Consider the following 18,308-nt stretch of genomic DNA (forward strand, 5'->3'; position numbering starts at 1 on the left):
ATTCCAGATCCTTCCTGGTAGTCAGCTGCCTTGGTCTTGATTACCTGCCTATAGGGCAGCTTTTTAAGGGCAGAACGTAGGACCACTGGTCCAAACTCCTTGTGTCATACTGGAGGAAACTGGAGCCCCAGCTGGAGTCATGTGCCATGATTTACAGTGTGGAGTGGCAGGCCCCTCAGACCTGGGTCCTTGAGCCAGGCAGTGTCCCTGTGCTACCCAAGTGTGATGCCTGAAGAGCCAACACTCCAGTCTGTGATGCCCAAGGGCCCAGCCCCACTCCTCAGCTCCAGCCCAAAATATAAAAGCAGCTCTACAGAAATCCCCTCCTGGCCTCGCTCACTTACCTTCTAATTCTCTTAAAAACCTTTTTGCTTTTTGGAGGACGTGACCACACTATCTACTGGGCTTTCTAGTCATACCCACTCTCTATTCCAGCCACAGCTGACCACCTGGCAAACACCTGGGCACTTTGACTCCTCTCCTCCAGGTCTTTGCTCGTGCTGTTCACGGTGCTGGAATGCCATCCTACCACTGGTGGAAATTCCAAACCCCTCTCAAGGCCAACCTCTGATATTTTCTTGGTGAACCCTCCTCTTCAAAAGGAACAAATGGCTCCTTCGTGTCCTTCCCCCTGCCCAAGCCCTTGGCCTCCATGTAACCTTGAGAAAAGCTGGGTGTATGTTAATTACTGAGTGAATTCGAATTAGCTGTGATTCCATCTCCTGGCCAGACTGAGTCCTCCTTAAAGGACCTTGTCTAACTAAGCTTGGTACTCCCCAGGGTACTCCCCAGTACCCAATACTCTGCCTAGCATGGAGCAGACAGATGCTTGGGACAATGTAAAGTTGTATTGAATGTCATATAATTATGGCATCAATTACTGTTACTTGAGCATCTACTGTGAGCAGCTCAGTACTAGGTCCTTTAAATACACTCTCATGGCTCCTCACACAGAGCCAGCAATGTGGGTTATTAGCGTGCCCCACTTTACCGGTAAGAAAACTGAGGCTCATAGCAGGTAAATCACTTAATGTCACACAGCAAGTAACAGGCATGGGATTACAAAAAGCTGCGTTTGTGATGCCCAAGTCAAGGGAAACAGACGATGCGGTGCATGGAGTGCTTCTCACCCCTCCCCCCAGTCCCCATCAGAGTGCAAGAGCCAAGAATATGTCCTGGGCCTGACCATGGACGTCCATCTGGGGGCTCCCAGCTTGCACAGATGTTTACATGGAACTCCTTCTTCTTGGGAGGAGGCCTCGCTAGGGTGGTACCCTGAAGCCACCTGTGCCAGCTCTTACAGGGCTTCCACTGACCTTTGCGTGGGGCTGCCGCTCCTCACTGGGCAGCCCCGCCCAGGCTCCTTTCTGGGATCAAATCCTTCCCATTAACCTCTGACTTGGGGGTATGGCCCCCGTTTTAGAGCCAGCACAGCACATCCTTCCCTGGCAGGCGACGACTGACAGTTCGACCACGCGCCTTGCATACGACGCCAAGGGAAAGGGATTATTTCGGGAATGGTTGTCCGAGTTACGCCATCCCGCGGTGTCCTCCGCCCCCTCGCAGCCTTTCCAGTCGCCAAAGGAAGCCTTTCAGACTTTTAAGCACTTTGTCTTTATGAAAATCCCCCGTGTTTTCCTCTCTATCTTAAGTCTCTCTGTGATGTTGAATCCCATTTCACAGAAGGAGAAACCGAGGAACCGAGCAAGCGAGCACAGCTTAAACATCTTTTCCTGGCCAGCCAGGGATCTGCCCGTGGGGTTCTCAGAATCTCAATCCCGGTAACAAATTTCCATTTGAAGAACATGTGCAGTTCGCGACTCGAAAACCCGCAGCGCCACGTAGTTAACATTTTAAACGTACCCCCAAGCCCCTTACCCTTAGCTTTCAGCGAGACGCCTATGTTTTACTACTTTAGTTTGTGTCTCCAAACTGCTGGGCATTCAAAGGGTTAAACGGGACCGGGAGGGGGCCTGCGGTGGGCAGCGGAGCTTCGAAAGGGTTAAAAATATAAACGCATTTATTCCATTTGGTTCAAAATGGGGAGCGACGGGACCCGGAGTGCCTAGGAGCCCCCCTACGGAATGACTTTTTTAAATTCTAGAACTTTTAATTCCGACCAAAAAACAAAAAAGCGTCCCAGTTCGAAAGTTCTTTTAACCTTTTCTTTTTTCATTTATTTTTTTCTCGATTTCTCCGCAGGCTGGATTATAAAATTCGCCCTCTCGTTTTGGGTTCGAGGAGCTGGGTTCCCCCCTCGGGGCCGCGCGCCGGGCGGGGGCCGCGGGGGCTCCGGGAGTTTTCTCCAGGGCCGGGCTGGGACGCGGCTGGTGAGTCCCGGCTCCGGCCCCTGAATTGGGGGGTCCGCGTCTGCCCCAAACGCCGCTTTCTTCCGTTTTCCATGTCATTTCCTGTACTAATAAGATGGTGGTCAAAGCAGGGGAGGAGAGCAGCAGCGAGTCGCCGCCGCCGCGCCGAGGCTGGCGCTGAAACTTTGCCTCGCCGGGGACCAGCGCGCCCGCAGCGCGGCCGCTCCCGCCGCGGGGGCCGCCAGCCGGGGCCGCGCCGCCTCCGCCGAGCCGCCCGCCGGGCCGCCCGCTACGCGCGGGCCCCGCGGTTGCCGCAGCATTCCCGGGAAGGTGAGTCAGCCCCGGTAGCCAATGTGGCCATTGAAAATGGCTTCGGAAAGCGCTCGGCAGTTTGCCAGCGAGCGCGGGGGCCGCCGGTGCAGGGGCTGCGAGCGGCTGCGGGGGGTGCGGGCGGCCGGGGCGGACGCGGGCAAAGCAGGGGCCCGGGCGGCGCGGGTGCGGGCCCGGTGGGGGGGCGGCTCGCCCCGGCCCTGAGGTGAGTTAACCCTCGGCAGGTAGTTGCTACCGCCGCTGCCGCCGCCGCTGCGGGATTCGGGGGCCGCCCCTCCGCCTCCTTCCTCCCCGCTAGCTCCTCGTTCGCTCGCCTTGTTACAATGTAGCCTTTTCTCTGCGCGGACGTTCCTCCCGCTGACGGACGTGGCCGCCAACCAATGGGAGCGGCGGCCCGGGCCCAGCGTTCGGAATGAGAACGCGGCGACTCGCGCGGGGCGGGGCGCCGGAGGCTGGAGGGCTTGCAGCGGCCGCTGGCCTACTTCTAGGGGGCACTTTCGGCTGGGCGCCTGGAGCAGAGGTGCCGGGCTCCGGTCTTTCGGGATGCAGTGGGGCTTCTTCCAACGCGGCCCACGATTTCCCGCTAATCGTGGCCGAGTCGGAGGCCGTTTCTTTAGTATATTTTAAATCTTAGTTGTGGGGTAGACTCTTTGGGCAATCTCTCTGGAGTGTAACCTCCATCTCCCCCAGTCGCAATCCACAAGGTACTCTCCTATGCAGAAACTGCGGAAACTTCGGGGCCAATGACCTTTCTCCGGTCAAGGCCAGCACGCCCTAGGCAAGTCCCTGCAAGGAGAATACTAATGTCGTGGGCGCTGGACTGTGCTGGTTGAAAAGTTGTGTCTTGAAACAGGTTGGGCTATAGGGGCTTAGACCCCCCGGATGGGCTGGGACTTGGGGAAGAAAAGTGTTAAACCTCTTCTTTCATACACGCTTGCTTCATGTGGAGAAAGGCTGTGGTATATAATTTAGAGTGGCTGAAAGGAAACACACCCAGTTCTTTGTGCGCGGGGACAGGAGACAATAATGAGAGATTGCTCTTGATGCCTGGAAACCCAGTAAACGTTTGGGGTTTTGTCTGTGCTGGGGCAAAAGAATTTTTCCATGGAGCATCCTGCTGTGGCACCCAAGCTTGCCTTTGCCCACACTCCCCTAGGGGAAGGAAGGTACTGAGAGGTATGGTGGCGTCCATGGGCCAGAATGAACAGGCTGTGGTCTCTTTCCCTGGGGAGTAGGGCATGTTCTCTGCCCACCAACTCTGAAAGGTGGGCAAGCAGAGTGCTCTGTGGGCACATGTCTGAAAACCTTCCCTTCTGGGAATACAGCCCTTGCAGTTTGCTTTAGTCTAATGGAAAGGGGCTTCTCCATTGGAATCCTCCCTCCCCCTAATCGTGTCACCGTGGAGTTGGTACTGTTACCTGGCGTCTCTGAACCTTGCTTCTCCATCCCTAAAATGGGGCCAACAAAACTTGTCTGGCAAGGCAGTTATGAAATCAAATGAAATGACAGAGATCAAATGCCTAGCCCACAGGTGACACATGATTTAAGAAGTGTTCTCGCTCCCTGGAATTAGTGAGGAATACACTATCCTGGGATTATCAGAATTGTCTGCCAGGCCCCACCCAGGTCCGTCCAGGCCCAAGCTGACAGGGCCTCTAAGGAGCAGCTGGGGCAGGACCTAGTTTCCCTCCCTAGTGACATTCTCAAAGTTGCGAGGCTCCCCTCACTTGTCCCAGGAGCCCTTGATCAGTTATCACAACCATCACTTATATATTATTTTGACCTGAGTTACAAGTTCTGTCCTTTAGACCCCTTGGGTAGATGTGTTCCATAAATTTGTTCTCCGCAGTGTCAAGTAAGGCTCTGTCAGCTGACTCTTTCCTCCTGGTCCTAGATTATTGGCAAGTATGAAGGACGTGAAGACACTGGACTAGGAGTCAGGAGTCATAGCTGCTTGTTCAGCTGCCTCCTGCCCTCTTGGCTATCTCATAGTCATGACCAACACATGGGGTCCAAGGCTATGTCATAATCTTCCTCCCTAAAGTTCCTCCAGGGCTCTGATCTTGGCCAAGGCTACCACCATCCTACTAGTCCTGAAGGCAGAAAGCTTGATGCCTCTGTTCCCTCACCCTAATCCATTCCATTTCCAGATCTATGGAACTTTAGCCTGTACGTAGAATCCACTTACTTCTTTCCATCTCCTCCTCCCCAGCTTCTTAGTCAAGCCACTGCTGTCTCTCCTCAGGATAATAGCAAGATCCTCCTAACTACCCACCTGCACCCTCCCCTCCATGCCAATCTCAGCATCAACATCACAGCCAGAGTGTCTGTTCCAAAGATCACATCAGGCCTTTTATGTCCTGCTTAAGATACTGAAAAGTCTTCCCAGTGTGTTTGGGATAAAGAACAGAGTTATTACGGTGACCTAAAAGCGTCTGAGTGATCTGGCCCCTGCCCTTTCCTTGGCCTCATCTCCCACCCTCCCTTGGATCTCTGCACGCCAAGCCTTTTTCTCCCCTGCGTGTGCTGGTCCCTCCTTCTGGAATATTGAAACAGTTGTGATCTTACGAATGAGTTAAGGTTGGCAAAGGGCAAAAGGGGGTGGGAGAGTGGTGGTCCTTAAAGCTCTCCCTTAAATATTTCCAGTTTATCCAGGCACATGGTAGGATTGAATCTAAGTCCCCTTGTGTTTGGGTAGGGCCATGTGACTGGCCAGTGACTTGTGAACTATAGTGATACATGTCACTTCTGAACCAAAGCTGGTATGGACCCTCCAGAGTGCTCTTTTCCTGTGGCATGGCAACTGGCAGTAGGTGGATGGTGGCTGCTTCCGCTAGCCTGGTTCCCTGCATCACTACAGGAGTGGAGTGTCATTGATGTCCCACGACAGACATGCAACATGAGTGATAACTAAACCTTGTTGTTTTAAACCACTGAGATTTGGGAGTTGTTGGTTACTTCACCCTAACCTAACCTTGCCTGACGTAGCAACTAGAGGAATGTTCCCAACAGAGGCTTTGAACAGCACGGGTTTGAACTGCACGGGTCCACTTATATGCGGATTTTTTAACCCATGTTGTTCAAGGGTCAGCTGTACACACAGACTTGGGAAGGCTCATCCTCCGCAGCCAGGGTGACCCTTTTGTCAAATCTGAGTCTATCAACCTCTGCCTGAAACCCCTTCAGGGACTCCCTCTACTGTTAGGAGAAAGACAGAAGTCCTTTAGCTGCCTGAAGACCCTATAGGGACACTGTCTTGCATCCCTCTGTTTGTCCTGTTCTGCCTAACATGGTGCTTTTCTCATGTTGTCCTCTGTTCTGACTGCACATTCCACTCTGCTGCTTAGGCCTCCTCCTTGTTCATCTTTCAACTTCCTCACCTCTTCAGGGAAGCCCTCCCTGATTAGGTCAACCCCCCCCATCCCCATGCCAGCCTCTTATGGACCCATATACCTCTCCTTTGTAGCAGCCATCTTAGTAGCACTTTTACATTTATTGATCTATTACTGATTGCAGCCTCACTCTTTCATCAGATCATAAAGTTTGCGAGGGCAGGGCCTTGGTTGGCTTGTGCGTGCGCCTGTATTTCCAGTTTCTGTACACGAGCTGCTGGATAAATACCTTCTGATGAGTCCCTGAGCATTGACTGTGGGCTCACTTTGTGCTGGGGGTTAAGGACAGGATTAATGGGCCCTGATTCCCCGGGCATGGGCTGGTGGGTCCAGCTGGGAGGACCATTTTTCTGGGATGTGTGAGAGGAAATTGCAGGAGGGCAAGAGTGTGAGATTTAACAGAACTTCGAGGTCTCTGCTTATCTGGAGAGAATGTGATTCAGTGAAGGACCACACAGGAGGAGACCCAGGGATAACAAAGATGAAGAGAATGACGATGAAGGCAGCTACTATTTATGGGAGGGTGATTGTGAGTCAGGTGTCGTCCTAAGCATGTCATACTTTGTGCAGAGAACAGCTCCACAAGGTAGGGATTAGCATTTTCATTTCAAAGATGGGAAAATGGGGCCCCAAGAGGTGAAGTAAAGGATCCAGGGTTACACAGTAGTATGGCTAGGATTGGAACCCTGGCAGTCTGATGTCACTCCTTAGGGACGCTCTCTTAGAGTGAGGGCAGAGAACTGCAGACCTGCCAAGGAGCAGTCCCTTTGGAAATGTCACATTGGGTTAAAAGCCCTCACTGGAGAACTAGTTTCTAGGAGGTAAACCTCCCCCCAACATTGGGGTTTCAGTAAGGGGGTTCTCACTCAGAGGTGCCTGGTGGCCTTGGCGCCAGGGCTGGTCTAGAACCATCTGGTGTACCTCCACCCCTGCTGGGGTTCAGGTGTTCTTGGCCCCAGAGCCCATGTTCTCAGAGTGGGGCCCTGGAGGGGCTTCCCTGCAGCTGGCCCAGGGGCTGCACCGGAAAAGTAAGCCATACAGAAAGAAAAAAAACAATGAAGAGAAAAGAAAATGTGCTGTTATTTTTAAAAAGCCCATTTCCTATTGCAGATCTGTATCTGTTGGAAAGGCCTGTGTTCCCCAGTATAGCCACGCTCGTGGTGGTATCCCTCGGCTAAGGCTCTGTAGTGGGAGGCCTGGGGCGTCCTTCAGTCCTTCATTTATATATTGTGTGGTCGGGCACTGTGCTGGGCTTGGGGCGCAGTGTGGAACCCAGACCTTCCTCACAGAACTCAGACCAGTGTGGGAGGCGGACAGTTAACCAGGCAGTTGCAGGTTATAGCAGAAGGATACAGGGGAAAGGGCCATGGACTTGAAGTCAAGGGGTGCTTCCCTGAAGAGGGGGCCTTTCAATTGAAGGATGAGTAGGATTTGGAAAGCAATGAGGGGACAGGTGTTCCAGCATGGGGCATGGCTTGTATAAAGGCGTGGCACGTAGAGGGCTTGGAGAGGCTCTTGTAGTTCATTTGTCTGGAGAGTGCGTGTAACGGAGGAAGCGGGGGGTGGGGGCTGGAAAAGGATACTAGTAATGATAACAACACGACTAACACCAGTCCTGACCGTGCCTCAGGACCTTTGCATTGGTGGTTCCCGCTCCCTAGAATAAGGTTACCCATTATCTCCATGGCAGACTCCCTCAATTCTATAAGATTTGCGCAAATATCACCTTGTGGGCGCTTTCCTGTTAAAATTACAGCCCATACCCCCTTGCCCCACTTCCCTGCTTTTTCCCTTAGTACATAGCATATGTAACATGCCCTATGTTTTATTTATTTTGTCATTTGCTCCGTCCCTTGATTATAATGTAAGTTCCTAGAGAGCTGGGTGTGTTTTTTTTTTTCAGTTTTATTCGTTGCTGTATGAACAGTGCCTAGCACATAGTAGAGCATCAGATGTGTGTGGAGTGAGTGAATTGAGAATTTACTACATGCAAAATGCTTTACATGTATTTTCTCATTTAATCTTCTCAGCAGAGCTCTGATATTTGTACTGTTTTTCCCCCATTATTTAGCGGAAATAGGAAATTGAGGCTCAGGGAGGTGGAATAACTTGCTTGAGGTGTCCCAGTTGATAAGCGACAGAGCTGGGATTTGAACTCAAGTTGCCTGGCTCCTGAGCCCTCCGGCCTAACCCTGATGTTTTCCCCCAGCATCAGGGACCTCTGTGCTAAGGAGTTCATACTCTGTGGGGCTGCAGGTACCACAGAGGGTTTTATGAAGAGAAAGCCCCCATGGAGATCAGATCCAAGTCCCAGAGGTCAGCAGCAGCAGCAGCTTGGGTGTGAGGCTGGAGGCAGGGAGACTGATTAGGAGGCTATTGCAGTGATCAAGGTAGGAGAGGAGGAGGAGGAGGGCTTGGTGGTGGCCCTTCCAAAGGGGAAGGTTGGGGGCCCTCCACACGGGCTCAGAATGGGTGGATCAGGGCATATTCTGGGGGCCATAGGTTCCCTAGTGTGCCTAGTGGTTTCTGTTTCTGAGTAGCCAGGGTACCCACAGATAAAACCTGGCAAAGTGCCTTGTGCTGGCCTCTTGGCAGGGAGAGGGGAAGTGGGAGGGAACCAGGGGGGTGAGTGGGTGGGGGCAGTGCTGTGGCCTGAGAGGAGTGTGGGCCTCAGGTTCAGTTCTGTCCAGCCACTTGGCAGCTGGGAGACCTGGGCAAGAGGCTGCCCCTCTTGCGGTTGCCTGTTTCCTCATCTGGAAATCGGGGAGGGGGGGTGATAATAGCGCCTCCTTTCATGGGGGCCCCAGAGAAAGAAGTCCCAAGTACCAGTGTGTGGTACAGGGCCAACTCTGGGGCTTCCTCAGGTGTGAGGTCATGACCAGAGGGAGGCATGCCCCGGGGCACAGAAAGAATCTTGAATCCCATGCTGGAGACAGCAGTGCCTCCCCGGGGGGGGGGGGGGGGGGGGGGGGGGGGGGGGGGGGCGGAGGGAAAGAGACAGAGAGAGAGCCATTCACTGAGGCCTTTCTACCCAAAGGTGACCTGACCACACCTCAGGCACTTCCACACCCCCTGCGGGCTTGTGCTGAAGACCAAGCATGTCTGAGCCTCAGTTTCTGTTTCTGTAAGTGGAAGCAGTGGAAGCAGTATTATCGGTTCTGCACTACATCCTGTGGAAGAAAATGTTTTTTCCATGTTTTCAGGATGAAAGTTTAAGAGAAGCATGTATTGAGCACAAAGGCACTTGACAACAGCCCCATGAGGTCGCTTGCACATGCATTTATGGATAAGGAAACTCCAGTTCAGAGAGGTTAAGTGACTAGCTCCATATCACATAGCCATAATCTAATCTTTCCAGTCACCTCGAGAAACCCACATTTATAAAGGAAGTCTTAGGAATCACCTGCTTGTTATATAACAACTCCTAGCAGGTTCCCTGGGTGCTTTAAACACGGGATTTGATTGATCAGTTTTTGCTTTGCGTGCTGGTTTCAGGACCCTCTCCCCTTCCTGGGAATTTCATGGGTCAGAGCTGGCAGGCACATCTGGACAGACCAAGAGCCTCCAGTGCAGCGACACTGGAGGTGGAGAAGGGCAGAAGGCTGCTGGCTGTCCCACTTCTCAGCATCAGCCTTAGATGGAGGGTGGGTGCAGTGGAGCAGGAACCCTGTTTGCAAACTGAGGCACTGGGCCTCTGGAGCCTTCAGTGCCTTCTAGAGTTTTCCCTTCTACCCCCTCTCTTTCCTACCCCACCTGATCCATAACGGTACCCAGGACTCTCTTCCCACCTTCACCTTCCCCCAAATCCCCTATCATTAGCCTGAGAAGGGCAGGTCAGTTCTCACAACGCTCATTTGAGAAAACTAAGGCTCAGAGAGGGGAAGTGACTTGCTTAAGGTCATACAATGTAGGGAGTGACCAAGCGAGAATTCTGCCCCCAAATCTAGCACCCCTTCCTCTGCACTCCAGCCTTCCTCCTCCTGGATTCACAGCAGAATGGGGACCGCTGAGAGCCGTTCGCTCAGTCTCTGTGCCCCACCCTCCAAAAGGAGAGGCTGTCTGGCCACCGCTTGAATATCTGCTGTGGCAGGAGTTCACCCCCTGGGAATATTCGTGAAGGAACTTAGGGTGGGGAAGGGTGGTGACCAGTGAGCTCCTTCTCCCAGGCTCATGGTGGCTTTCAGGCGACAGTGGGACCAGCAAGGCAAGAAGATCAACTTGACTCGGGCACCGAGCAGGGCTGGTATGGGTGTCACCAAGCAAGTAAATATGGAACCGCCCCCACAATGTCAGCTTTCCCAGAATGGCTTCTTCCACTATCAAGAACTTTCCCCAAGGGATGGGGCAAGGGCCAGGAAGGGATCCTGCTGCCCGATGTCCAGGGAATAGAGATGGCTGGCTTGGAAGTCTCTGGGCCAGTTGAGGGGACTGGGGAGCAGCCCAAGGGACCCTTGGCCTCAGGAGAGAGGGAGCCTCTCATGGGGACAGCTTAACATGTGACCCAGCTGGGGTGGACTCAGCATTGTCTATGGTACAGAGAGGGTCGGCTCTGGGTAGGTGGGCGGACAGGAAGGAGACTGCAGTCTGGGGCTATCGTTGATGTCACAGCCCAGCCCTTCACTGCCCCAACCCAAACAGGGTGGCATTTTTCAGGGCGGTTCAAGATCCCCTCTCAGACCAGCTATGTTCCAGAGGGAAAGCCAGAGGGGGCTGGTATTTGGGGAGGAAGTAAAGAAGATCAGAGGTTCAAGATGTCCCAGGGAGAGGGTGGGTGAGAAAGGAGAAGCCCCTTAGCCTGGCGAAGAGGAGGGCAATAAGGTGAACTCTTCAGAGTAAATCAGCAAGCTCAGCAGCCAGGGAAGAATTTACCCCAGAGAGAAGACGTTGCGTCTTGAGGGGAGGATGACCAGAAAGGGAGCAATCCAGGGCAAAGTTTCTGGCTGGGTTACCGCCAACCTTTTATAAACATCAGTAACAGCCAAGCTTGAATGAGGCTTATAGGTGTGCATGGGCGGAAGCAGCATGCTGTACCGTGGCATGGGTGTTATTAGCCTCAGTTTACAGAGGAGAAATTGAAATCCAGAGAAGTGAAGTGACTTACCCAAGGTCACACAGCTGTGAAAGGCTGAGGCAGGATTAGAACCCAGTCTGTCTGATTCTGGAGTCTGGGGTCTTCACTACTGCTTGGGGCTACCTCACTGTAACTGCAATGGGAAGTGCTGTTAGGGGCCTATGCTGGGAGGGAGGGCGGACTGGAGGACTTGCAGGTCCAAGTGTCAGTCTCATGAAGCTGGGTGGTATGGAGAAAGTACAACGTTGACCAGCTGTGGCATCAGGCTGTGTGCTCACTTGAAAAGTGAGGATGCCTAGTGCAGGTACTGCCCATGTTAAAGGTTGGTGGGACCTTCCCATCCAATACTTGGGTCAGCAGATGGAGCGCCCCTTTGGGCCCTGAAGGTTCAAACATAAGCACATGATTTGATGGGCCCTGCATGCAGGTTCCTCTGGGAACCCCAGGTAGAGGGCCCTGCGAGTGCCACAGAGAGGGTGGTCTGCAGACCTCTGCCCATCCGTGAGCTCTGTGTTACTGGTCTGCAGCAAGATAGGTACAGACATGGAGAGCAAATTTGAGAAACTCATATTGCAACTTGACATTGACGCGTCATGTTTTATTGTAATTTACAAAAGTATCAGTTGGCAACAGATTGGAAAACTTAAAAAAAAAAAAGTGTCTTTACCACAAATAGTTTGAGCAGTTCTGGCCCAGATCCTAATTGTGATTGAAGGTAGGAAGTGCCCCATTTGCTCGGGGATGTGTAGGGAGGGAGCTAGTCATTCTGCCATGGGCAGTGGGGGAGGGGAGAGCGTAGGGTAGGCTTCCCAGAAGTGATGCTGAGCTGGACCTTGAAGGAAGAGTAGAAGTTTGCCAGGTATAGGAAGAGGGAAGGGCATTTTAGGCACTGGGAACAGTATGTGCAAAGGCAGGCAACTCAAGGATCCTGTGGTTCAGGGAATGGCAAGTGGTCTGGGGTGTTTGGAGAAGGGGTGGGGGAGACCTCCCTAGAGCGGCAAGTTTGGGCCAGACTGGGACGGCCTTGAGTGCCAGGCTAAAGAGTTGAGACCTGAAGACTGTCCTGGAAGCAGTGGAAGTGAGGTGGGAGATAAGATCACAGCTAAGTAGGTGCTTTACAGGACTGAAGGGACCATGCAGGTGTGCTTCCCTTTGGTCTGCCGTCTTCGGGAAGGTGTTTCTTGGTGCCCAGTGGAGTAAGTTGCTGGTGGACAAGGCCTTTCCTTGTCCCTGCTGAGGCAGCCAGTCCCATAGTTCAGCCTGGCTGCCCTGTGAGTCATTCCTGGCTGGATAGGCAGGCAGTTCCCGGTGTGAGTGGCAGGCTTTCCCAGGCTGTCCTGGTCAGTGGGTTGGCATCTGGTGTGGTTGGCTGGCCTTGGCAGAATCCTCTTGTCCCCATTACCCTAAGCAAGCAGTGCAGTACCCTGTCAGAGTGGGTGTGCCGGCCACCCCCTAGCAGTCCAGCATCATGCTCAGGAGTGTGACCAGGTAGAGGGAGGGCTGAGGTTTGAGGCTGAGGTTGGGGGGTTGGCCAGACACTGGGAGCCTGGTGTGTGATCGTGTGGGGTCCGTTTAGGAGGTGAGCATGGACCATGGCCTAAAGTTGCTTCCTGCATGAACCCCCTGACGGGCCAGGCTAAGGCTTGCATTTGTGGCCTGAGGAGTGAACACTAGTTCCAGGAGGTGACGAACGGTTAAAGTCCCAATCTGGGCCAGCTCAAGGGAGCAGACAGCTCATTGTCAGGGAGTCCTTGGCCCTGGCGCAACCTCCTGTCCCTAGAGGAGCTGACCTGCCCTGTCCTGGAGCTGTTGGGAACAGGCTACATTGTGCCTGGGCCTGCATGTGGCCACAAGTCCTTGGAGAGTGCCAGCCTGCCTGGGAGGGAGCTGTGGGAAGCGCCTCTCCCACCAGCCCCACCTACAACCTCCTCCTTGGGGCCCCTGTTCAGGGTGGCTCAGCCTCTCCCTCCCTGCTGCTCCCTGTCAGCTGGGCCCCACACAGCAGGCCAGGCTGGCTGGCTGCCTTTCAGGGGGAGTCCAGCTGCCTGGGATCTGTGGGATGGGTCTGAGCAGGCATTCACAGCCTGTCCCCGTTCAGGCTTTAGGGCCAGGAGTCACTGAGGTGTTTTGGTTTTCACAGTGGCCTTGGTCGTCCTTGGAGGCTTGAGTGCTTGGACCTCACTGGGTCTCTGACTTGGGCTGCTCCCAAGCAGGACTCAGGACTTGTACAGCCCTAGGCTCTCCTTGGAGTGCGGTAGGGCAGCTCTGGGGCAGCTGAACCCCACTCAGGCTTGTCCTACTGCTGCAGTTTCCCAGACCTGGTGCTTTCACTGTGAGTCCCAGGTGGGACCTCCTTGCTTCTCAGTGACCGCTCTCCTCACAGGACCTTCTGAACCTGCTCAGTGTGGCCCAGCTCACTTTATCTCCCAGATCAAATCCTCCAAGGCCATGCCCTTTGCTCCTCGAAGCCTGTCAGCTTCTTTCCGTGACTGACCTTTGCTCTTCCTCTCCTTGATTCCCCTGTCATCTGTCGCCTGCCCCTGCCCCAGTTCCCTGGGCTACCGGTGAGGCAAGGACTCACTGGCCTGGCTCCAAGGGGCCCCCTCCCCCAGTTTCAGGTAGAAACCAGACTCCTCCCTGGCACATGCCGGTGGCTCCCTGCCCTCCTGGAGCACCCTGGCCCTCGGCCCAGGACAGTGGCCAAGAAAGGCTCCACTGCCCTTTCGGACTCACTCCTGTCTCCTGCGCCCTTCTCTCTGCCTGGAGACTGCTTCCTTCCCGCTTCTTGTCTGGGACCAGCAACTGGCTCCTTTCTGGCCGAGCCCTGGGCTCCCAGACTCGCAGAAAGTCCATCTGCTTCTGGAGATCAGTTGTTGCCGCCTCCTTTTCTCAGTGCCCAGTGTCCATGGGGCAGATGGGGCCTAGCATTGTGTGGGAGTCTGAATGGCCCTCAAGGAGGCTATAGTGGATGGATCTCATTTTGTTTACACAGCATGCTGGGGAGGTGGATACTGTGAGCCCATTTTGCAGATGAGAGAGTTGAGGTTCCAGGGGGTTCAGACTTTGTCAAGGTCTTATAGGAAGTCAGGGGCACAGCTGGGACTCAGACCCACATCTCTTGGCTTTTCTCTTGACCCCATAGCTGTCTTGAAGGCAAGAACTTCATTGACCTTTGCTTGTTATATTATCAGGGGCCAGTGCCTAACTAGGGCCAGGGGTCTGCCCAGGGCTGGGCTCAGCCCCTTGGGGGTTAGGGCTCAGGGGTTGCCTGGGCTCAGTGTCACATCCAGGGGCTATCAGCCCTGTGAGCTTTCTACATACATGTTCTCCTTAATCCTGAACTCTCACCCCCAGTGTGAGTGCCTCCCAGAGACACAGCCTCTACCCTGGGAGTCAGGCTGACTGACGCAGGGCACACAGGGCTAGGGCTGGGGCTGCTGGGATGGGGCTGGGCCAGGAGTCATTGGGGGAAGGGGAGAGGGAGAGGCTGGGCAGCAGGAGACCGGCTCAGTGGTGGCCTGCACACCTCTGACTGAGTCCCGGCACGGGCCCACAGCTCCCGCCTCTCCCTCCTCGGGTCCTGAGGCTCTGTGCTGCCTTAAAGCCACTCCTGCTTCAGGGAGTCTGAGGCCCTTGCTCCTGACGAAGCTCTGAGGTTCAGAAGGGCCAGCTAACCCACCTCCTTCAAATTCTCTCTAACCCCCCCACCCCAACACACCTCCAGGGACTAGTAGCTCACAGCTTCCCAAGGCAGCTCATTATGGCTTTTCCATGTTGTTTTACTTAGGTAAGGAATACAAGTACCTTTTTACTGTAAAAAAATCAAATATTATTTAAAAAGCTAAACATTATCTTCCTTGATAACGCAGCATTCCAGCTTTCTCTGCGAGGTTAGTTATCACAGTTATCACTTTGTAGTGTATCCTTCTAGATCTTTCCCTATATGTTCCACACTGTAAGAATATGTACCATTATAGTGTGTGTGTGTTTCATTTCGTATGTGTAGTCGTTCCACAAATTGCTTTACTCACTTAACTTTGGATCTAGGAAATCTAGTCATGGTTTTACATAGCGAGCTACCATAATTTCTCTCTCTCTCTCTCTCTCTCCTTTTTACTGATACACAGTGGTTTTGGAGAGGGTCATCATGATTTATTTAGCCATCCTCTTACTGCTGGACATTTAGGTTAATTCTGATTTTATTCTCATGCACCTCCCTAGGCATATTTAGAGTAGCTACTGTTGGTTTCTGGGAGCCTGTGGCATTTAAAAAAAATTATTGAACACTATTTAAAATTTCTCCACTGAGACTTTGCACAGAACCAATCATCTCCCTGTGGGTTCCCCGCTATTCCTGGGTCTCTTCTTCAGAGCGAGAGAGAATGTCTGCTTCCCTGTCCCCACTAGTCCCCAGGAGCTGGGAATAGTGGCTGTGGCCCCTGGAGCCTTTCTCCTCCGCAGTCGGGTTTTCCTGCCTTTATTCAAAGGCACATTTGAGTGACCCTGCTCCTGGGCGGCTGTGGTAGTAAGTGGACTCTGGAGTTGGAATTCCTTGGTTCACATCCTGGTCTTTCTAGGGATGCTACTTACCTCTCTGTGCCTCAGTTTCATCCTCTGTCAGCTAGAGATGACAATAGCACCTGTGTGATGGACGCTATTGTCTTGAGCTGCTGTGTGGACCAAATGAGTCAACACGTGTAAAGTGCAAAGTGCCACGCCAGGCAAATAGCAAGATCCCAGTGATGTTATTACCATTGCTCTCTCATCTGTATTAGCTCCAGACCCCGCTCTGCGGGCAGAGGGCCTGCGCTCCTAGTGTGCAGCCTGGGATGGCTGCGGCCTTTGCAATGGCTTCATCCCACTGCCCACTGACTTCCCAGGGGAGACTGCTGCCTGGGAATGCAGCGGGCATCGGGTTTCTGCCCAGGTTGGCCCTGCAGAGTCTGGCCCGGGGCCTACGGGGAGGGAAGGAGGTCAGCCTGACCCTTTGCTTGGCAGTGGTGGCCAGGAGCCTGGTAACATAACCCCACACCTTGGGCAGATTTACCAGCTCTCAATGGGGCCTGTTGTGGCTGGGGATTTGATCTCCCTTGTCCCGCACGGTGGGCAGGAGAAGAAAGCAGCTTGGGGCCAGCCTCTCCCCTGGGAGTCCTGGGGCCTCTCTGGGCCACGCTGGCTGGGCCAGGCATGGGTTTGCCTGGGGCAAATCACTGCAGGTGATTGTATATTTAGTGCCAGGAAGGATGACCTTTTTGGTTTTTTCCTCATGACCCTACCTTTCAGGTTTTAAACCACCTTCATGCCATCTAACCAGTTTCTCACAGCCAGTTCTGAAACAGGCAGCCTGGCCAAAGCCATTTCACAGATTTGGAAACTGAGGCTCAGAGAGGTTAAGTGACTTCCCCAAAACCACATAGTTAGCTACTGATGGTGTTAGTGATGTACCCAGGCTGCCTGGCTCCTTGTTCAGCTCTTTTTCACGAGGCCACCCAGTGTGACAGTCTTGGCAGAAGGTGCCCAGCTGGTGCCCTGCTTGCCCTCTTGCCCTCTAGGCAGTAGCATGTGTGGTCAATGAGCACAGAGAGCTGGGATTATTTCCTGAGAGGCGAGAAGCACCATAGCTGGCCCTGGGCCCAGCCTTTCCCCAGCATCAGCCACAAAACTTCTCGGCAGCCAGAGGTGGCAGCGGACAGAGTGTGGCTGCTTCAGCTGAGGTCATTGACCCTGCTAGGGAGAGGACTTGCCCTCTGAGCCTGTCTTGTGGTGTAGGCAGGGGCTGTAGCAACCTCGGCGACTCTTGAGTACTCCTCCCAGAGAGGAAGGAGAGCAGCCACTGTGGGGCCCATTTTAAGACCCGAGAAAGCAAGGCTCAGAAAGGCCCAGGGGTTGGTCTGAGCTGGCAGCTGGCAGAGGGAAACTCAGACCACCTCCTCCTTCTAGACAGAGACCCTCACCATTCACACTGCTGGGTCACACCAAAGACATTGACCTTCCCTAGCTTTGAGTTGAGAGCATGGTTGTTGGTATCAGAGGGATGTGAGCTTGGGTCCTGGCTCAATTAATAACTGTTTCTATTTATTGAGCACATACTATGTGCCAGATGCTATTGTAAGTATTGACCTGAATATTTCACTAAATCCTCAGAATAACTTCAGGGGGTAGATGGCATTGAGATTTCCCATTTGCAGCTGAGGAAATTGAAGCACAGAGAGGAAGAGTGATTTCCCAAGGTCATATCATATGACGGTGAAACTGGGATTTAAATCCTGGCCCCATGGCTCCAGGGGTTGATTGTGAGCCACTCTAGTGCCTCTTAGGGCTAGGAAGGCCATAAGGATGACACACCTGTCTTATTCCTGGCATGGCGCCTGACACATGTCACGCACTCAGTATACATTTGTCAAATGAATAAATGTGAGGCTTTGGACAAGTGACCCAGCCTCTCCAAATGTCAGTTTTCTCACTGTACAGTGAGTACCTAGCCACCAGCATCGATGGGAAGGGTCCAGTGCAGTAACATTTGAAAGTGCTGAGCTCAGGGCTCGGCCATGGCAGCTGTGGTCACTCTGGGGAGACGGTGCCACTGAGCTGCTCTGAACTGTGTCCTGGGCGTGGGTGGTGCTGCTCTGAGCTGTCACACTGGCACTCAGCTGCCTGCCCCAGGGGAAAGAGGCAAATTTCTCTGCATGGGTGGCTGTGGGATGTCACCTGTGGCTGGCCTTGGGCTTCCCCTGGGCAAAGCCAGGAGCCGGAGGGGCTGAGGGTGAGCACCATGACAATATTCATGCGGGACCCTTGCATTCCTGTGGGACACTCACAGCCTGCTGGGTGGTTTCGCACAGGTATTTTCTTGTCAACTTCTGAGCCTGTCTTTTACCCAGGCTCAGGGAGGTGCAGTGACCTGCCCAGGTTCCCACAGGTGTGCAGCGGGATCCAAGTTGGCCTCACCTGCTGCCTTTGGAGAGCCCTCCCTGTTGCAGTGTATCCCCTGTGGGTTCCAAAAGTGGGGGCAGATGCCTGGGGCAGAACCAGATCGGGGAGGGGGAGGGGGCTTGACTCCCACCTCAGCTACCCCCACGTGTAGGGACTCAACCCAGATTTGCTCTCTTTGTAAAAGCTCTGACAGCAGGCTCTCTGCAGTGGGACTCAGGGGATGCAGGTCCCTCCTTAGACTCCACCACAGGTTTGCTGTGCATCCTTGAGTCA

At 53.7% G+C, this 18,308-nt stretch overlaps 1 protein-coding gene across 2 annotated transcripts in view; it reads left to right on the top strand.

The window, feature by feature from the left end:
• The first annotated feature begins 2,579 nt into the window (after positions 1–2,579).
• Positions 2,580–18,308, top strand: part of PRDM11 (PR/SET domain 11) — a 75,736-nt gene continuing 60,007 nt past the window's right edge. The window contains exon 1 of one of the 2 annotated variants that reach the window (XM_087821824.1): positions 2,580–2,639. The gene's annotated coding sequence lies outside the window, so the exon portion shown is untranslated. The remainder of the gene's footprint in view (positions 2,640–18,308) is intronic. The other variant, XM_087821823.1, reaches the window with a different exon arrangement.

Source organism: Miniopterus natalensis, chromosome 11, assembly GCF_054644295.1.
Source record: "Miniopterus natalensis isolate mMinNat1 chromosome 11, mMinNat1.hap1, whole genome shotgun sequence".
Taxonomy (NCBI): domain Eukaryota; kingdom Metazoa; phylum Chordata; class Mammalia; order Chiroptera; family Miniopteridae; genus Miniopterus; species Miniopterus natalensis.